This window comes from Ranitomeya imitator, chromosome 9, assembly GCF_032444005.1.
Source record: "Ranitomeya imitator isolate aRanImi1 chromosome 9, aRanImi1.pri, whole genome shotgun sequence".
In the NCBI taxonomy this organism is placed as follows: Eukaryota; Metazoa; Chordata; class Amphibia; order Anura; family Dendrobatidae; genus Ranitomeya; species Ranitomeya imitator.
In genome coordinates this window covers 39,232,550-39,254,662 of record NC_091290.1, presented here as the reverse complement: position 1 = coordinate 39,254,662, position 22,113 = coordinate 39,232,550, and the positions used below count along the sequence as shown (strand labels likewise).

The 22,113-nt window shown below is 42.3% G+C and overlaps 2 protein-coding genes across 4 annotated transcripts in view; one reads left to right on the top strand and one right to left on the bottom strand.

The window, feature by feature from the left end:
• Positions 1 to 22,113, bottom strand: part of LOC138648719 (phospholipase A and acyltransferase 4-like) — a 210,578-nt gene that overhangs the window by 37,700 nt on the left and 150,765 nt on the right. The window lies entirely within an intron of this gene.
• The window catches only part of LOC138648717 (phospholipase A and acyltransferase 3-like), an 89,886-nt gene continuing 87,461 nt past the window's right edge, over positions 19,689 to 22,113 (top strand). The window contains exon 1 of one of the 3 annotated variants that reach the window (XM_069738556.1): positions 19,689 to 19,722. The gene's annotated coding sequence lies outside the window, so the exon portion shown is untranslated. The remainder of the gene's footprint in view (positions 19,723 to 22,113) is intronic. The other 2 variants (XM_069738558.1, XM_069738555.1) reach the window with 2 other exon arrangements.

Below are 22,113 nucleotides of genomic sequence, written 5' to 3'. Positions count from 1 at the left end.
AACACAAAAGAGCAGGAAAAAGATTTTTGAAAAAGCATGAGTCCCTCAAATTGGTGAAAGAAATTAGCAATAATGGGGACCTAAAACATAACATTTATTGAAATATTATTAAAATACAAAGACACCACACTGTTGTGAATTCCGCTCTTGGGCTCCCTCCGGTGGTTGTAAGTGGTACTTTTGTGAGTTCTGCTCTTGGGCTCCCTCTGGTGGTTTCAAGTGGTATGGCTGCTCCTTGGATTTAGCTGTCATCTGCTGCTTCCACTGATCGTCTTTTCTGCTCGGCTATTTATGCCTGGCTTTTCCTTCAGCCAGTGCCACTTGTAAATGGTTTCTGGTTGGATTCACATCTCTTTGGATTTCCCTGTTATCCTGACCAGTTCAGCAAAGCTAAGTTCTTGCTTGCTCTTTTCTGTCCACAGATTGTGGACTTATCTGTTCTGTGTTTTCTATGTTTGTCCAGCTTATCAGTATGAATTAATTCTGTCTTGCTGGAAGCTCTGGGAAGCAGATTTACCCTCCACACCTTTAGTCAGGTGTGGAGTTTTTTGTAAACTCTGCGTGGATTTTTGTAGTGTTTTATACTGACCGCACAGTATTCCATCCTGTCCTATCTAGCTAGCTAGACTGGCCTCCTGTGCTTATCCTGGTTTCATTCTGTGTATGTCTTTTCCCTCTCCACTCAGTCATTATTTGTGGGGGGCTAATCTATCCTTTGGGGATTTTCTCTGAGGCAAGATAGTTTTCCTGCTTCTATCTTTAGGGGTAGTTAGCTCTTAGGCTGTGATGAGGTGCCTAGGGAGAGTTAGGAGCATCCCACGGCTACTTCTAGTGTTGTGTTGAGCTTAGGGACTGCGGTCAGTACAGATACCACTTCCTTCAGAGCTCATTCCATGTTGCTCCTAAACCACCGCATCATAACACCACAACCATAATTGTCAAATCCCCTCACAGGACAAGCCAAAGAATTAGCTAAAATTGTTGAGTCAAGAGACCGACTATCTATCAACCACCATTACCAGTACTACGGCCAACGCGTTTCATCCCACCGGGACTCATCAGGGCATATGGCAGCCAGGGCAGAAGAGCTCCATCATATCAAGTAATATTCAAGAGGCTGATGAGTCCCGATGGCATGAAACATGTTGGGAGGCGGTCCCCAGTTGGAATGGCATGGTAAAATCTTTTTTCTCCTGACCTGGAGGTCTGATTCTATAGTTTAATGCCCTCAGCTCCACAGGAGATTTTTTTAATTACCTTGGAGGTCCTATTCCCTCCTGGATGGGTGAGATTGTTCCAGTTTATTCTTATTATATGGATCTCCATTGTAATTATGGGGCAACGTGAGCTACGTGTTTTTAGTTTGCACTTGGTTTTGGCCCTTTTGGTTCACTGAGTCTATTTTTGCTACGTTTCTATTGGTACTGGTAATGGTGGTTGTTTGATAGATAGTCGGTCTCTTGACTCAACAATTTTAGCTAATTCTTTGGCTTTTCCTGTGAGGGGCTATGACAACTATGGTTGTGGTGTCTTAGTATTTTAATAATATTTCAATAAATGTTAAGCATTGTATTTTCGCTGCATCCAAAACTCTGCATTCTACATTGCACATTGTAAAATGCGTGTGTTTTGGAACTACGGGGATGTATCGCATCTACTGACAATCTATTGGTGAAAATACGCACTGGAGACTAAGCGTCTCGCCTACATATCCCATCAACTATGCTGTAACATCTGGGGGCTGCGGTTTGGACGCTGCATAAGTACCCAGCGGCCAACCCCCAGCGTTTACTGACCGTTTGCACCTACCCTAATCTTTTTTTACATAGGAAGGCTGAAACTAGCTCACCTGATCGGCTCATAGGTGTGCAGGAGCATGGAAACCGTGAGACCACACGTCTACATCCAAACGTAAAAAAGGGAAAGGGGATTCCATCTTTCAAAAATTCCAATGTTTATTCCATTATAGGCTCAGACAAAGAACGCCTGCGAGCGTTTGAAACGCGTTGCTTTGACTACGTTTTAATTCATTGCTTTACTATCTATTGATTACATTTTGGAATTTTTAGGAGCTGAAATTCCCTTTTCCTTTTTTACATTCTTATTCTTTTTATCAAACTGAGATTTTTATGTTTTTTTTTTATGCAGATGACATGCCAAAATCCGCATAAAAATGCTTCAAATCTTATTGCAAAATGTTAAACGAGAAAATGCACCAAAAGTGCACATGTCGATTTTTGTAATGCGTGTTAAAAAAAAATGTCAATTCGTTAGCTTATTTTCAATGCATGAATCGCAGCTAAACATGAGCTTTGCAGCACGCTTTTCACGGAGCTTTATTTTAGGCTTTATTTTTGCAGATGAAATGTGCTAAACACACCACCTTAGTACACCCCATATTTAAAATAAAAACACATGACAAACTACCGTATTTGCTTTTTTAGAAGAAAATGTTTAAATGTGGATTTGTCAGTCAGAAAAATGAACATAAAAAACGATGCTGTTCATGAGAAGAGTTATTTGAGTGTTTTTTCCTATTACGTTTTTCAATGAGGCCCTGTGAAAGTGATGTGTCACTTCTTTGAGGTGGATTTCACTACAAATTTGACACTGTCAAGTCAAAAGGCTGCAAAATATACTGTAGGAAATAGCTCTTCAAAAACCTTTTAAAAAAAGCTTGCAGATGTCTCTTAAGTAAACGTATGTGTTTTAGCTTTCTTTGGGGGGAGTGTTGTGAATTCTGTGGCAGAGCTCCCTCTTGTGGTCACAAGTGGTACTTCGGCTGATTCTCTCTGTGAGCTTCCGTTGGTGGAGGAAAGTGGTACTGCGGCTTCTGAGTTTCCTTCCTCAGGTGATATGGTGAAGTCGTTAGGTGCTACCCTATTTAACTCCACCTAGTGCTTTGATCCTGGCTTCCAGTCAATGTTCTAGTATTGGACCTGTTTCCTCCTGGATTGTTCCTGTGGCCTGCTGCTCTGCATAGCTAAGTTCCTCTTGCTATTTGTTTGCTGTTTTTTTTCTGTCCAGCTTGTCAATTTGTTTTTTCTGCTTGCTGGAAGCTCTGGGACGCAGAGGGTGTACCTTCGTGCCGTTAGTTCGGTACGGAGGGGCTATTTGCCCCCTTTGCGTGGTTTTTGTAGGGTTTTGTGTTGACCGCAAAGTTACCTTTTCTATCCTCGCTCTGTTCAGAAAGTTGGGCCTCGCTTTGCTAAGTCTATTTCATCTCTACGTTTGTCTTTTCATCTTAACTCACAGTCATTATATGTGGGGGCTGCCTTTTCCTTTGGGGTATTTCTCTGAGGCAAGGTAGGCTTATTTTCTATCTTCAGGCTAGCTAGTTTCTCAGGCCGTGCCGAGTTGCATAGGCAGCGTTAGGCGCAATCCACGGCTGCCTCTAGTTGTGGTTAGAGAGGATTAGGGATTGCGGTCAACAGAGTTCCCACGTCCCAGAGCTCGTTCTTGTATTTGGGTTATTGCCAGGTCACTGTATGTGCGCTGACCTCTATGTCCATTGTGGTACTGAATTACCTTTCAGAACAGTACTGGAAGCCAAAGTACTAATGATTCCCAATAGAGGGAAAAAAGAAGTTCTGAGACCATTTTTTTTCTTTGCACTGTGTTTTGCCTTTTTTTTCCCCTAGACATTTGGGTAGTTCAGGACACAGGTGTGGACATGGATATTCAGGGTCTATGCTCTTCATTGGATAATCTCGTTATAAATGTACAAAAGATTCAAGATTTGGTGGTTCAGAAGCCTATGTTAGAACCAAGAATTCCTATTCCTGATTTGTTTTATGGTGATAGAGCGAAGTTTGTGAATTTCAAAAATAATTGCAAACTGTTTCTGGCCTTGAAACCTCGCTTTTCTGGTGATCCAGTTCAACAAGTGAGAATTGTTATTTCTTTTTTGCGTGGCGATCCTCAGGACTGGGCATTTTCCCTTGCGCCAGGGGATCCTGCATTAAGTAATATTGATGCGTTTTTCCTGGCGCTCGGATTGCTGTACGATGAGCCTAATTCAGTGGATCAGCCAGAGAAGAATTTGCTGGCTCTGTGTCAGGGTCAGGATGAGATAGAGGTATATTGTCAGAAATTTAGAAAGTGGTCTGTACTCACTCAGTGGAATGAAGGTGCGCTCGCAGCTATTTTCAGAAGAGGTCTCTCTGAAGCCCTTAAGGATGTCATGGTGGGATTTCCTATGCCTGCTGGTCTGAAAGAGTCTATGTCTTTGGCCATTCAGATCGGTCGACGCTTGCGCGAGCGTAAATCTGTGCACCATTTGGCGGTATTACCTGAGCTTAAATCTGAGCCTATGCAGTGCGATAGGATTTGGACCAGAGTTGCACGGCAAGAACATAGACGTCTGAATGGGCTGTGTTTCTACTGTGGTGATTCCACTCATGCTATCTCTGATTGTCCTAAGTGCACTAAGCGGTTCGCTAGGTCTGCCACCATTGTTATGGTACAGTCAAAATTTCTTCTGTCCGTTACCTTGATCTGCTCTTTGTCATCGTATTCTGTCATGGCATTTGTGGACTCAGGCGCTGCTCTGAATTTGATGGACTTGGAGTATGCTAGGCGTTGTGGGTTTTTCTTGGAGCCCTTGCAGTGTCCTATTCCATTGAGAGGAATTGATGCTACGCCTTTGGCCAAGAATAAGCCTCAGTACTGGACCCAGCTGACCATGTGCATGGCTCCTGCACATCAGGAGGTTATTCGCTTTCTGGTGTTGCATAATCTGCATGATGTGGTCGTGTTGGGGTTGCCATGGCTACAAGTCCATAATCCAGTGTTAGATTGGAAATCCATGTCTGTGTCCAGCTGGGGTTGTCAGGGGGTACATGGTGATGTCCCATTTCTGACTATTTCGTCATCCACCCCTTCTGAGGTTCCTGAGTTCTTGTCTGATTACCGGGATATATTTGATGAGCCCAAGTCCGATACCCTACCTCCGCATAGGGATTGTGATTGTGCTATCGATTTGATTCCTGGTAGTAAATTCCCAAAAGGTCGACTGTTTAATTTATCTGTGCCTGAGCACACCGCTATGCGGAGTTACGTGAAGGAGTCCTTGGAGAAGGGGCATATTCGCCCGTCATTGTCGCCATTAGGAGCAGGGTTCTTTTTTGTAGCCAAGAAGGATGGTTCACTGAGACCTTGTATAGATTACCGCCTTCTAAATAAGATCACGGTTAAATTTCAGTACCCTTTGCCATTATTATCTGATTTGTTTGCTCGCATTAAGGGGGCTAGTTGGTTCACCAAGATAGATCTTCGTGGTGCGTATAATCTTGTGCGTATTAAGCGAGGCGATGAGTGGAAAACTGCATTTAATATGCCCGAGGGCCATTTTGAGTATCTTGTAATGCCATTCGGACTTGCCAATGCTCCATCGGTGTTTCAGTCCTTTATGCATGACATCTTCCGAGAGTACCTGGATAAATTCCTGATTGTGTACTTAGATGACATTTTGATCTTCTCGGATGATTGGGAGTCTCATGTGAAGCATGTCAGAGCGGTGTTTCAGGTCCTGCGTGCTAATTCTTTGTTTGTGAAGGGATCAAAGTGTCTCTTTGGTGTCCAGAAGGTTTCATTTTTGGGGTTCATCTTTTCCCCTTCTACTATCGAGATGGACCCTGTTAAGGTCCAAGCCATCCATAATTGGACTCAGCCGACATCTCTGAAAAGTCTGCAAAAGTTCCTGGGCTTTGCTAATTTTTATCGTCGCTTCATCTGCAATTTTTCTAGTATTGCTAAACCATTGATCGATTTGACCAAGAAAGGTGCTGATGTGGTCAATTGGTCTTCTGCTGCTGTGGAAGCTTTTCAAGAGTTGAAGCGTCGTTTTTCTTCTGCCCCTGTGTTGTGTCAACCAGATCTTTCGCTTCCGTTCCAGGTCGAGGTTGATGCTTCTGAGATTGGAGCAGGGGCCGTTTTGTCGCAGAGAAGTTCTGATTGCTCGGTGATGAAACCATGCGCCTTCTTTTCCAGGAAGTTTTCGCCTGCTGAGCGAAATTATGATGTGGGCAATCGAGAGTTGCTGGCCATGAAGTGGGCATTCGAGGAGTGGCGTCATTGGCTTGAAGGAGCTAAGCATCGCGTGGTGGTCTTGACTGATCATAAGAACTTGACTTATCTCGAATCCGCCAAGCGCTTGAATCCTAGACAAGCTCGTTGGTCGTTGTTTTTTGCCCGTTTTGACTTTGTGATTTCGTATCTTCCGGGCTCTAAAAATGAGAAGGCGGATGCTCTGTCTAGGAGTTTTGTGCCCGACTCTCCGGGTTTATCTGAGCCGGTGGGTATCCTCAAAGAGGGAGTAATTGTGTCTGCTATCTCCCCTGATTTGCGACGGGTGCTGCAAAAAATTCAGGCTGATAAACCTGATCGTTGCCCAGCGGAGAAACTGTTTGTCCCTGATAGGTGGACGAATAAAGTTATCTCTGAGGTTCATTGTTCGGTGTTGGCTGGTCATCCTGGAATCTTTGGTGCCAGAGAGTTGGTGGCTAGATCCTTTTGGTGGCCATCTCTGTCGCGGGATGTGCGTACTTTTGTGCAGTCCTGTGGGATTTGTGCTCGGGCTAAGCCCTGCTGTTCTCGTGCCAGTGGGTTGCTTTTGCCCTTGCCGGTCCCGAAGAGACCTTGGACACATATCTCTATGGATTTTATTTCAGATCTTCCTGTCTCTCAAAAGATGTCGGTCATTTGGGTGGTCTGTGATCGCTTCTCTAAGATGGTCCATTTGGTACCCTTGTCTAAATTGCCTTCCTCCTCTGATTTGGTGCCGTTGTTTTTCCAGCATGTGGTTCGTTTACATGGCATTCCAGAGAATATCGTTTCTGACAGAGGTTCCCAGTTTGTTTCGAGGTTTTGGCGAGCCTTTTGTGGTAGGATGGGCATTGACTTGTCTTTTTCCTCGGCTTTCCATCCTCAGACTAATGGCCAGACCGAACGAACCAATCAGACCTTGGAAACATATCTGAGATGCTTTGTTTCTGCTGATCAGGATGACTGGGTGTCCTTTTTGCCTTTGGCTGAGTTCGCCCTTAATAATCGGGTTAGCTCGGCTACCTTGGTTTCACCGTTTTTCTGCAACTCTGGGTTCCATCCTCGTTTCTCTTCAGGGCAGGTTGAGTCTTCGGACTGTCCTGGTGTGGATACTGTGGTGGACAGGTTGCAGCAGATTTGGACTCATGTAGTGGACAATTTGACCTTGTCCCAGGAGAAGGCTCAACGTTTCGCTAATCGCAGACGCTGTATGGGTCCCCGACTTCGGGTTGGGGACTTGGTTTGGTTATCTTCTCGTCATATTCCTATGAAGGTTTCCTCTCCTAAGTTTAAACCTTGTTTTATTGGTCCGTATAGGATTTCTGAGGTTCTTAATCCTGTGTCTTTTCGTCTGACCTTTCCAGATTCTTTTTCCATACATAACGTATTCCATAGGTCATTGTTGCGGAGATACGTGGCACCCGTGGTTCCATCTGTTGATCCTCCTGCCCCGGTTTTGGTGGAGGGGGAGTTGGAGTATATTGTGGAGAAGATTTTGGATTCTCGTGTTTCTAGACGGAAACTCCAGTATCTGGTTAAGTGGAAGGGTTATGCTCAGGAAGATAATTCCTGGGTCTTTGCCTCTGATGTCCATGCTCCCGATCTTGTTCGTGCCTTTCATATGGCTCATCCTGGTCGTCCTGGGAGCTCTGGTGAGGGTTCGGTGACCCCTCCTCAAGGGGGGGTACTGTTGTGAATTCTGTGGCAGAGCTCCCTCTTGTGGTCACAAGTGGTACTTCGGCTGATTCTCTCTGTGAGCTTCCGTTGGTGGAGGAAAGTGGTACTGCGGCTTCTGAGTTTCCTTCCTCAGGTGATATGGTGAAGTCGTTAGGTGCTACCCTATTTAACTCCACCTAGTGCTTTGATCCTGGCTTCCAGTCAATGTTCTAGTATTGGACCTGTTTCCTCCTGGATCGTTCCTGTGGCCTGCTGCTCTGCATAGCTAAGTTCCTCTTGCTATTTGTTTGCTGTTTTTTTTCTGTCCAGCTTGTCAATTTGTTTTTTTTCTGCTTGCTGGAAGCTCTGGGATGCAGAGGGTGTACCTCCGTGCCGTTAGTTCGGTACGGAGGGGCTTTTTGCCCCCTTTGCGTGGTTTTTGTAGGGTTTTGTGTTGACCGCAAAGTTACCTTTTCTATCCTCGCTCTGTTCAGAAAGTTGGGCCTCGCTTTGCTAAGTCTATTTCATCTCTACGTTTGTCTTTTCATCTTAACTCACAGTCATTATATGTGGGGGCTGCCTTTTCCTTTGGGGTATTTCTCTGAGGCAAGGTAGGCTTATTTTCTATCTTCAGGCTAGCTAGTTTCTCAGGCCGTGCCGAGTTGCATAGGCAGCGTTAGGCGCAATCCACGGCTGCCTCTAGTTGTGGTTGGAGAGGATTAGGGATCGGTCAACAGAGTTCCCACGTCCCAGAGCTCGTTCTTGTTTTTGGGTTATTGCCAGGTCACTGTATGTGCGCTGACCTCTATGTCCATTGTGGTACTGAATTACCTTTCAGAACAGGGGAGGAAGGGGTTAATAAAGCATCTCCTGTGGTGGTTTTGAAGACATTTTAAAAAGTTGTCAGAGAGGTTTTTCCATACCGTGTTTTGGAGCCTTTTGATCTGACTGTCAAATTTGCTGCGGATTACACAAGATTGTTTTCTGCAGAGCGGATTTCATTGTTCACTTGAACGGAGACGGTATATAGAGATTGATTAACTGCAAGCAGTGTGATGACCGCGGTTGCAGGGTCGCCGCTGCAAACGGACCCTTCGGCTGTGGGCTGGGGACCACCGGTGCCAGCAAAAGCTTCAACTGGATATGCATCTGAGGACGCATCTACAGTTGAAGTGTATTCCGGCGTCCGGGTCTGCGTGCCACTATACACGCTGTCGGCCAATCAGAGGCCAGCAGCCTTACGTCGGCGTGCATGTGACGGGGTGTATGGCAGTGACTTCACGTGCTCCCATCACACGCCGAAGCCAACTATCGGCTTCACGGAAGTGAAGGAACGGTGAGTTTTTTTCTATTTTTAAAAAGTCATCAGTGGTCATACTACTATGGATAACTATGGGGTGCATTATAGTTTATAGGATAACTATGGGGGTGCTTTATATTTTATAGTATAAGGGGGTGAATTATACTACTATGAATGACTATGGGGGTCTATTATACTGCTATGGATGACTATAGGGGTGCATTATACTGCTACGGATGACTATGGAGTGCATTGCATTTTACGGATGACTATAGGGGTATTGACTGAAGACAAAAAGAATATGCGGCACTCACCAATTCAATAGAATGTAGAAGCCCTTTATTCTGTGATCCGTGACATGGACAAAGGTAAGGTGTGCAGGTAAACAGAGGAATACGGGGAGACAGACAAGACTGTAAGATGGCTGCCAGACAGGTCCTTGAGGGGAGATATGCATCACCAAGGTTGAAATATATAATGGCAACCCTATTTCTCAACTAATAGATTGTGTATACGTATACTGTATATATCTCAAAATATTTTACTTAAATATAAGAGGGAATCAGGTGGCTATCAGGAAAAAAAGAGTGGAAACAACTCAGGATTATACTAAGAATAAAATACCGTCATGGGGTCATGGGGAATCAAAGAAAATTTTTGGAGAGATATAAAAAAAATCATCACAATATATATATATATATATATATATATATATATATATATATATATATATATATATATATATATATATATATATAATACGCCTTTATTATATTTAGCAAAACATAGCACTAATTGTGCACGTACTTGGAAATATTAGAGAAATAATTAAAATATATATAAAAACGGACAAGAAAAAAAAGGAAATATTATACAATCATCTGATTAAAATACATATATATGTATATCTATATAATGGTGTGTGCATATATTACATGTACATAAATTAGAACTATCTGAATAAGATAATTTATGTATGCATAACCAAAGTGATATACAGTTATATGAAAAAGTTTGGGCACCCCTATTAATCTTAAGCTTAATGTTTTTTAAAAACTGTTTTTTTTGGCAACAGCTATTTCAGTTTCATATATCTAATAACTGTTGGACACAGTAATGTTTCTGCCTTGAAGTGAGGTTTATTGTACTAACAGAAAATGTGCAATCTGCATTCAAACAAAATTTGACAGGTGCATAAGTATGGGCACCCTTATCATTTTCTTGTTTTAAATACTCCTACCTTCTTTTTACTGACTTACTAAAGCACTTTTTTTGGTTTTTGAACCTCATTGAGCTTTGAACTTCATAGCCAGGTGTATGCAATCATGAGAAAAGCTACTTAAAGTGGCCACTTGCAAGTAGTTCTCCTGTTTGAATCTCCTCTGAAGAGTGGCATCATGGGCTCCTCAAAACAATGGTCTAATGATCTGAAAACAAAGATTATTCAACATAGTTGTTCAGGGGAAGGATACAAAAAGCTGTCTCAGAGATTTAACCTGTCAATTTCCACTGTGAGGAACATAGTAAGGAAATGGAAGAACGCAGGTACAGTTCTTGTTAAGGCCAGAAGTGGCAGGCCAAGAAAAACATCAGAAAGGCAAAGAAGAAGAATGGTGAGATCAGTCAAGGACAATCCCCAGACCACCTCCAGAGAGCTGCAGCATCAACTTGCTACAGATGGTGTCACTGTGCATCGGTCAACTACACAACGCACTTTGCACAAGGAGAAGCTGTATGGGAGAGTCGGCTGAGGTATGCAAAAGCACATTTGGAGAAGCCAATTTCTTTTTGGAAGCAGGTCCTGTGGACTGATGAAACCAAGATTGAGTTGTTTGGTCATACAAAAAGGCATTATGCATGGCGGCCAAAAAACACAGCATTCCAAGAAAACACTTGCTACCCACAGTAAAATTTGGTGGAGGTTCCATCATGCTTTGGGGCAGTGTGGCCAATGCCGGCACCGGGAATCTTGTTAAAGTTGAGGGACACATGGATTCCTCTCAGTATCAGCAGATTCTTGACAATAATGTTCATGAATCAGTGACAAAGTTGAAGTTACGCAGGGGATGGATCTTTCAGCAAGACAATGATCCAAAACACTGCTCCAAATCTACTCAGGCATTCATGCAGAGGAACAATTACACTGTTCTGGAATGGCCATCCCAGTCCCCAGACCTGAATATCATTGAACATCTGTTGGATCATTTGAAGGGGGCTGTCCATGCTCGGCGACCATCAAACTTAACTGAACTGGAATTGTTTTGTAAAGAGAAATGGTCAAAAATACCTTCATCCAGGATCCAGGAACTCATTAAAAGCTACAGGAAGCGACTAGAGGCTGTTATTTTTGTAAAAGGAGGATCTACTAAATATTAATGTCACTTTTCTGGTGAGGTGCCCATACTTATGCACCTGTCAAATTTTGTTTGAATGCAGATTGCACATTTTCTGTTAGTACAATAAACGTCATTTCAAGGCAGAAACATTACTGTGTCCAACAGTTATTAGATATATGAAACTGAAATAGCTGTTGCAAAAAAAAAACAATTTTTAGAAAACATTAAGCTTAAGATTAATAAGGGTGCCCAAACTTTTTCATATAACTGTATATAATGTGTAATCATGTATTAACAACCTAAAGTGCATGTGCAAAAGGTAGATAATTAACTATTAAAAAACAAAAGAATCATAAAATATATGTGTAGAGAAATTATTATATATATATATATATATATATATATATAAATTGTGACACAATTATGTGCAAAAAAACAAACAAAGTGCAAATGTCAATATATATACATATAAATATGCATCTACGTATAAATCTGATCGTACGGCAAAATAATCTATAACCAGAGATTGTATAAAAATGGGGATGACAAATCAATTATGTGCCAATAAAATCACAGGTGGAGGCAGCACCATATATATGGATGTATACACATATTTGCATGTGTTATATTAACATAGCCTGATGCGCACACCAAGAGTAGCACATGAATTGGTTCTGTTATATACCTTTCCGTCCGATATGTCCAAGTACAGAGCACCCCGACGCGCGTTTCAGCTATTCCCCCTGGTGATTTTTTTATATATCTCCAAAAATTTTCTTTGATTCCCCATATGACGGTATTTTTGTCTTAGTATCACCAAGGTTGGTAGCTTTGGTGATAAAAGCCTGGGAAAGCATGCTCCAGCAAATATAGTGCTGAGAGAGTTAATAAGACACATCAGGGTTTGGTTTTAGGAGCAGTCAAAAGAGACAGGTGGTACTGACTGCTCACATATCCTCACCCCGGGGGCGTGGTATGGCAGATAAAATCCAGTGTGTTTGCTGAAGGACATTGACCTGAGCGGGCGGACCAGCACTACTACGTGGATGGTTCAATTTCTGGGTTTTTTTCACTTTGTGCCAGAGAAGGCCATCTTTGCTTTTCTTCTTCATCTGCTGCAGATGGCTATGATTTCTTCCAGCCACCACTTTTCCCTGCAGAAAGTAACACATATACAGTCATGACCAAAAGTGTTGGCACCCTTGAAATTGTTTTATCTATGACTAATGACTTCTACAGCAACCTCCACACTTTCTTCCCCCATTTCAACATTGTGCCAGATGAAAAAGAAAAATGTAATAGTACTGCAATGGTGCCCTGTCAGCATTTTGCTGACATACAGTCGGCAGTGTGTATTCTATCTATTTTAGTACTCACTATGACTGGGGGTGGTAGTTTGGGGGTATGCTACAATATGTATGTGGAGTCGGGAAGAAATTTTTTTCCCCAATGTGGAGCTTACTCTTTGCCACATGGGATTTTTTTTGCCTTCCTCTGCATCAACATGTTAGGGCATGTTAGGTTAGGCTATGGGTTGAACTAGATGGACTTAAAGTCTTCCTTCAACCTTAATAACTATGTTACTATGTATTATGGTACTGCTACACGATTAAGTGTATTACCATTTCTGTACAATGGTACTGCTACACTGTTATGTGTATTACTGTGTCTTGCTAAATGTGTATATATGTAATGTTATACCATTGAAATGCTATTATAAATAGTGTATAGGGTAAGTGCAGTAATTGGATTGGACACTAGATGGGGGCATTATAGTGCACAGAGCCTTCAGGTAGTGTATAGTGTAGAAAAGGGTTAACTATAGTAAGGGCTGCTGTGTGGTAAGCTAGGAACGTTCCCTTAAGTAGTCAGACGGGCCTGGGTGCATGAATAGTCCACATGGGTCCACAGTAGCCACGTAACGTTGTAAGCAGAGAAGCTTAGCCATTCGGAGTCTATAGGACAGAAGTATGGTATCAAGCAGCAGGATTGCAGCAGTTCATAGCTTGAGAAAGGAAGCGGTCTGGAAGAGTACAGGGCACAGATTATTCAACATGTGGCAGATTGTTGCATGGGCTGTTGCTCTCAGAACCGGTGCGAAACGGACTGAGGAATCCCCAAGCACAATAAGTCTCAACAGGGAGAATGCTGCGGTACTGTCTAAGGCACTATTACCCCATAATGTACTGGAGGACGTGCAACTGAGAGCAGGGAAAGAGCAGATGGAGAACTGCATGGTACTTGCTGTTGATGTTGTAACTAACAAGAATGTGCTGCCAAATTATACAAGTTAAGTTTCACATGTTGCATTTGAACCGGACTGTGTCTCAATGCTTGCAAAACTGACTGCAGAAAGGCTTCAGCACAGGGGCGTAACTACAACAGGTGCAGGGGTTGCAATCGCACCCACGCCCTGGAGCCTAAGGGGCCCTAAAAGTCCCTTTGGCCTATAGAAAAAGACTATTGCTATTCAGATTTAAAATATTTGGGGCCCCATTGGAGCTTTCGCATTGGGGTTCATGAGTTTCAAGTTACGCCACTGCTTCAGCACCACAGTGGTATCCCTGATGGTGCAGTGAGAGAATGCTGTTTTTATGTGAGAGGAAGCCAGGGCACAGAAACACCGGAGTGTTTGGCCATGACTGCAGCCCTGACTGCAAGGGATTGTTTTCCGTACGTGTAAAGATAAAAAATACCTACATCTCTTGGATGCCTGTATCTTTTTGGATTTATGATGGACGGAATAAGACATGGGGTGTCAAAGTGCGATGATGTTGTGACAAGGAAAATGACAAAGTCCTGGGGGTCTCAGGATCAGAACAGAATAATAGTAGATTGCTGCAATATACAACTGTGTTCTGTTTTCCTGTATCTCGAAAGAAATGTAATTTCACTTAGAAGAAATCGTCTTTTAGTTTTATTGCATATACAAGAATTTCAGATATGATAGCAAAGACACCCATATCTTACAACCATTTCCCAACTCCATTGCATGCTTTTAATGAACCTTTGCCCAACAGATAACAAGTGATTAATGAACCTTTGGGAAGCTTCTGACCTTTTGTAGATAATGAGAATAACTTGGCATTTGATTGAGTTAGCGTTGGCTTGTTGCTGGTCTTACCTAGGAAATCCTTTCAAGTAAGATTGCTTGAGAACAATAAAACAGGAAAATCGAAAATCGAAAATCAGGAAATGTAAATGTCGGAGAGGGGGCTACCTGCTCCAGAGCCCCTTATAGGAGCCAGAATGCAGAGCTAAAAACAAGAGGTTTAAAGGGAACCTGTCACCCCGTTTTTTGAGATTGAGCTATAAATACTGTTAAATAGGGCCTGCGCTGTGTGTTCCTATAGTGTATGTAGTGTACCCCGATTCCCCACCTATGCTGAGATATAACTTACCAAAGTCGCCGTTTTCGCCTGTCAATCAGGCTGGTCAGGTCGGGAGGGCGTGGTGACATCGCTGGTTCTTCCTCAGCTTTACGTTGGTGGCGTAGTGGCGTAGTGGTGCAAACTCGGCTTTGGGAAAATGGCCGCCGCGATCTCTAATGCGCACGCGCGGCATCCCGCGGCCATTTTCCTGAAGCCCCGTGCAGCAGAGCACTCGATCTGCGCACGCGCGGCCCCAGGAAGATGGCCGCCCCCACCGATGCAAGGGATTACAGCGCAGATCGCGCGCTGCTTGTTCACCACTACGCCACTACGCCACCAACGTAAAGCTGAGGAAGAACCAGCGATGTCACCACGCCCTCCCGACCTGACCAGCCTGATTGACAGGCGAAAACGGCGACTTTGGTAAGTTATATCTCAGCATAGGTGGGGAATCAGGGTACACTACATACACTATAGGAGCACACAGCGCAGGCCCTATTTAACAGTATTTATAGCTCAATCTCAAAAAACGGGGTGACAGGTTCCCTTTAATTTCAATATTTATTCCTTCCTGCAAATTGATATATTCTATCTGCAAAGAGAGCGCCATGGTATGTGTAGTGGATGACAAAGGGAGTGGTGCCAGTCACATTAGTATTCAGTGTCAGGCCAGCCGATTAATTCCGATCTTGGTTATTTACCGTCCTGAGAAGGGTTTGCCTTTATCTGCTCATTGGCATCCAGCAAGGCGCCTAAGGATTTCCATGACGTGCAGACACCAAGTTTCTAGTTTGCTTGTCAATTTTTCAACATCAATTAGATTGTATTTAAAAAAAAATTATGTCTTTAAATTATAAATGATAATACTTTTAATTAAAAATATACAGTATATATTTTTAAAATATTAACATTTTGTAGAAAAATACCACCGGAAAGCTCCATGTCATCTCCATGTACATACATGGAATGGATCAAATTAAAACATACTAAAATAGAAGCGGTTAAAAACAGCTTTTGCACAAGGCGTTTCAACTATAAAAAAGTCTGCGTCAGGTGCCTAAAGATATATGGCTCATACAAACTAATTCTACCTAACTCCATTATTTTTGGGTGCGGATTCTCGCAGAAAAGATCCAATAATTTTTGTTTATTTTACTGAGGATTTCATAGGATAGGATTGACTCAAACTTTTATATAAGAACCTACCTCATTGGTGTGAATTGATACATACGGTAGTTTAGCGAATTTTCTGTTGATGCATATTTAATACATTATTTAGTAATTATATAATTTTATAGTAATTTTAGAAAATGTGTTTCTCCTTTAAAAAAAATGATGATGAATAAATATGTATCAATTTACACCAATGAGGTGGGTTCTTATAGAACGTTTTGAGTCAATCCTATCCTATGAAATCCTCAGTAGAAAAAACTAAAATGATTGGATCTTTTTTTGTGAGAACCTGCAGCCAAAAATAATGAGGTTAGGTATAAATATTTTTTATGAAGCGTATGTCTTTAGGCACCTGACAAAGACATATATAGTTGAAACACGTAGCGCAAATGTTTTTTAACCAGTTCTATTTTAGTATGATTTAATTTGATCCATTCCATGTGTTTACACCTTTTTGCACTTTCAGGGCTGGATCACCAGTGATATTATACATAGGAGCTCTGTATATAATGTCGGTGTACAGGTAACACAAGGATTGCCAGTGACATTAAACACAGGAGCTCTGTATATAGTGTACAGGTAATACAGTAATTACTGGTGACATTATACACAGGAGCTCTGTATATAGCATATAAAGTGTCAGTGCACAGGTAATACAGGGATCACCAGTGACATTATTCACTTATACACTCGAACGCTGTATATACTATACATGTAATACAGGGATCACCAGTGACATTGTTCACAGGAGCTCTGTATATAGTGTCCGTGTACAGATAATACAGTGATCACCAGTAACATTATACACAGGAGCTCTGTATATAGTGTCGGTGTACAGATAATACAGGGATCAGCAGTGACATTATACACAGAATCTCTGTATATAGTATACAGTGTATAGTGTCAGTATACAGGTAGCACACTGACTCACAGGTGACGTCTCTAGTTGAAGTCCCTCATTTTCGCTTTTCTTCCTCATCCAATGCACATTGACATCACGTCTTCCAGCCAGGACTCGTCTCTGCAGAAAATAATACAGTTATCTAGAGCACATTCCTCAATTTTTCCACAACCTCTATACTACACCAGATGAAGAAAAAAAGCCACCATGTCGCCCTGCACAGTAACAAGACCTCTCCTCCCCCACATTGAAAACAGTATCCGCAAAAATAATATATTTTAATTCCCCCCTACAGTAATAATATCCCACATTCTGGACCCCACGTGTCCTTATATTCTGGACCCCATGTGTCCTCCCATTCTGGAAGTCACATGTCCTCCCATTCTTCCTCATGTCTCTCCATACTGCCCCCATGTCTCTCCATATTGCCCCCATAGTCATACATAATAGTATAATGCATCCCAAAGTCATATATAATAGTATAATGCACCCCATAGTCATAAGTCATATGTTGCAGTATAATGCACCCCCATAGTAGTATAATGCACCCCATAGCCATATATAGTATAATGCACCCTTAGCCATATATAGTATAATGCACCCCCATAGCACAGTATAATGCACCCAATAGCAGCATAATTAACCCCATAGTAGAATATTGCACCCCCATAGTCATATATAGCATAATGCACCCCTATAGAAGTATAATTAAGCCCCATAGCAGTATATTATAGCCCAATAGCAGTATAATCCACCCCATAGCAGTATAATGCACCCCCATGGTAGTATAATGCACCCCATAGTCATATATAGTATAATGCACCCCTATTGAAGTATAATTAAGCCCCACAACAGTATAATACAGCCCAATAGCAGTATAATGCACCCCCATAGTAGTATAACGCAGCCCCATAGTGCGACTTTACAACAACAACAAAAAGTTTCTCCTTACCTGGCCAAGGTCCAGCAGTATCCTCTGCTAGGATTCATCTGAGGTGCGGACCATCGTCTCTGCATATGATAGTGACGTGATACGTCGGTGACGTGCACGCTGACGTCAGCTGCCAGCCTGTTATTGGCTGGTGGCCAACTGTTGCCGTACAGGTGGAATCTCCCGCATGCTACAGATTTTAACTGAATGTGCGTCTGCCTTACGTGGGGGAACCACATTACTTTGATAGTTCCTGACCACATAGATTGATTATGTGCATTTTGAATATCTGGCTAAGAGTTCAATATAAACTTATCATTGTCACCCACAAAACCCTCCATGGTTCAGCACCACCCTACATCTCTCTTGTCTCAGTCTACCACCTTAACAATAGTTAACGATTACATGAATGGAATTAATGCAGATGGGAGAACCCTGTGAAAGGAGTTTGCAGGGCCTAATCATTGATGACCTATCCTCCTAATAGCTGAGTAATATGAGATCAATGTGGATCCAACACCAAGCACACCCATCGATCAGCTGGCCGCCAAGTAATATATGGGTCTGCCGGATTCAGTTTATACAACGCTTAGTTTGGGCAGTTGATAGAGCAGTTTTCAAATGATTGTGGGATAGTCAGGCCCTCACCAATCTCATATTCATATGATTCATCAATTGTTAGGTGTTGGACCACCCACTTAATAATTTATTAGGCACGTTTCTCCAGAAGCACAGGCTGGGCACTATGTATTGGGCACCAAAATGGCAAGTTCCACAGTGCACTAATTTCTGGGAGACATCAGTGGGGTCAAAATAGTCACTAGAACATTTTCCTGAGTGTAAGTCAGAATTTTATTATAGCAACGGGGTCACAAAAGGGGACATATCAAATAATATTGTTTGGGGGTCACTGTTACTATGGGAGGAACAAAAGGGAGGTACTATTACTGTGCAGGGTACCAGGGTGGAACTATCGCATTTTTCTTGTTCATCTGGCACAAGGAAGATGTGGAGGAAAAAAAGTGTAGAGGTTGCTGTATAAGCGATCAGTCACAAATACAGTATGTGTGTTACTTTCGGCAGAGAATAAATCAGAGCTGGAAGAAATCATAGCGGTCTGCACCGGATGAAGAAGAAAAGGAAAATTGAATAACTTTAATTGTAGATGTCAGCGGTAATACATTGGATTTCCCTGTACTATATAAACTTCTACAATTTACAGAGCTCCTGTGTATAAAGATACTGGTGGTAAAATTAGTGCTAGTACTCCATTTTGTCATAGTGAACAGTATGGTGGTATTATTTGGTCATTATGTGGTGGTAATATGTGGTCCTGTCATGGTGTGATGGTATTTATGCCTTAAACTGTATGTGATATTATTGGTATACGGTATGGCAGATTTTGTTCAGTAAAAGGATGTTGGTTATACTCAGACCCTATGTGGTGATAAGATAAGGTCGTGGTGAGGTGGTATTTATCCCTGTTATATGGGTTATTATTGGTATGTTAGTTTTGGTATAGCAGACTTGTTCAGTAATAATTTGGTATTACTTAGAAAATTATCTTATTATCATGTTTTCTAGGAGATTTATATATTTTCTGTAGATATTTTTTTTTAAATGGGTTGAGGAGCAAACACATATATGTCTATAGGATCAAGAACACTATATTGGCACATATATCTGACTGAAATGCTGGCAGTGATGCAGGTCCAAATTTTGCACCAGGACCCATCGGACTCTAGTTACACCACTGATCAATGAGAAAAGGTGATAAATACATGAGAGGTAACGGTTAGATAGTAATATTTGAGAATGACACCAATATCAGCAAATAGATGCAAAATGCAAGGAAAGGAATCTCAGAGATATGACTTAGAGATGGAAAACTAAAGGTATGTACGATTCACAAAGTGCACAACGTAGGTGGAGCAGAGAAAAAGCTCAAAGGTGGCCGATGCTGAAATTAATAGAGGTGGTATAGAGAAGGAGTAGCTGCACAATATACAGTAAATATAAAGGCTGAATATGCAAAGTATATATATATATACAGTATATGCGCTAAGTATTCTCAATTTTTCTAGTGCAGTAATGCAGTTCAAATTTCAGATATTTCATGTTTGTATGGTATAATGCTACTTTATTTGTTGTCTTGCAAAACCAATGTTTAGCAGTGATTCATGCACTGAAAATGTGCTAATGAATTGACATGATTTTTTTTTAACATTCATTATAAAAACTTGACATGCACTTTTGATACATTTTCTCATTTAGCATTTTGCGGGAAGAATTGAAGCATTTCTATGTGCATTTTGGCATGATATCCGCACACAAAAAAAACACAAAAATCAAGCCCTGGTAAAAAAGAATTGGAGTATTCAAAGTGTCATTGAAACTTTTTTTGAGGAGGATTTTGGATCAACTCAAAAAGCCTTGCATGAAGAGATTAGAGCTAGGGAAGAGAAAGGGTGAGTGAGGAAGAGAGAAGTCCTTAGGAAAAGCAATATTTGTCTTTTGTGGTCTAAGGAGGTGGAGTTGTAGTGCAAGTAGGTGGAAGTGTTGCCCATGTTCCCACCCATGTGTATTGGTGTAATGCATTATGATGTTTGTGTTTGTATAACGATTTGCATTGTTATGTGATGAGGTTGTATTCTGCCCAGCAGCAGGGAGTTAATAGGGAGAGATAGGGTTAACATTTGGGACTCACCCAGAATGTGAGGGGCTAGGTGAGGAGACAGTGGAAATTTCGTGTTAGAACATCAGACAGGGAAGAGCCTTCAGTGGTAGCAGACCTCAGTTCTCACTGAGCAGCAGAACCGCATGGACTGGGTGTCCCTATGGCAAGAAGGAGACAGAGAAGTCAGATAGTAAGACCCTATAGGAAAGAGACACCTGGAAGAAAAGTGTTCAGCAGTCTGGAGTCGGGACAGAAGTAGTGAGGAAGGAAGAAGTATTTGGGTCTGAGGCAGGAAGCCTAGCGGGACGGGACAGACTTATCTCCCAGAAACATAATGGAACACAAATGGAAAGAGAAACGAGATGAAGAGAAAATACCCCACCTGGAAGTCCAGATAAATAAATAGGAAAGGAAGTTGAGTAGACAAAATATTGGCACAAAATTTCTCATATGAAAAAAAAGACATGGAACCGCGGGTTGGAGTATAGGATGTTTGCTTACTGGACTGGAGTGACGTTATTGAGAATGAGGGAAGATTCTGAAGTAGTGTTCTGGGCTGTGCAAAGAGTAGAGGAAATAACCGAGAAAGATAGAGTGATTTCAGGAAAGGAAGAAATGTGTGTGTGATGTCGCTCCTTGTTAAAATAACTTCCTTGAAGATAAATGCCTACTATCTGCTGTATATAGCGCACACCAAGTTATTCTTCAGTAAAAATATGCTTATTTATGAACTATGGTCTTCCTCACTGAACTCTGTAACATCTGATCCTTTCAAAATGCTGTCTGCAAGGGCGTATCGACACTACAGCTAAGGTCCGTGCACCCAGCTGGGACCCCCGCCTTTATGTAAGGCCAGTCTCACACGTCCAGATAATTCCGGTACCGGAAAAATCGGTACCGGAATTATCCGTGTCCGTGTGCTTACGTTGAACATCAGTGTGGCACAAGTGCGGCAGCCGTGTGCCGACTGAGGACCACACGGACTGTGCAGGAGACAGCGCTAGAGTTAAGCGCTGTCCCCTGCGTGCAGTGCTGAAGCCGGTATTCATCCCTTCTTCCCAGCAGTGTTCGCTGGAAAGAAGGAATGAATAATCTTTTTTTTAAATTTATTTTTGTTTTTAAAATAAAGTTGCCAGTAATCTGCCCCCTCCCACCTCCTGTGCGCCCCCCCCCGCTGGCATTAAAATACTTACCCAGCTCCCTCGGCGCTTACATCCTCTCAGCGTCGCAGCTCTTCCTGTATGAGCGGTCATGTGGTGCCGCTTATTACAGTAATGAATATGCGGCTCCACCCCTATGGGAGGTGGAGCCGCATATTCATCACTGTAATGTGCGGCACTGTTGTGAATTCTGTGGCAGAGCTCCCTCCTGTGGTCGCAAGTGGTACTTCGGCTGATTCTCTCTGTGAGCTTCCGTTGGTGGAGGAGAGTGGTACTGCGGCTTCTGAGTTTCCTTCCTCAGGTGCGTGGTGAAGTCGTTAGGTGCTGCTCTATTTAACTCCACCTAGTGCTTTGATCCTGGCCTCCAGTCAATGTTCTAGTATTGGACCTGTTTCCTCCTGGATCGTTCCTGTGGCCTGCTGCTCTGCATAGCTAAGTTCCGCTTTTGCTATTTTGTTTGCTGTTTTTTTCTGTCCAGCTTGCTTATTTGTTTTTTTCTTGCTTGCTGGAAGCTCTGGGACGCAGAGGGTGTACCTCTGTGCCGTTAGTTCGGTACGGAGGGT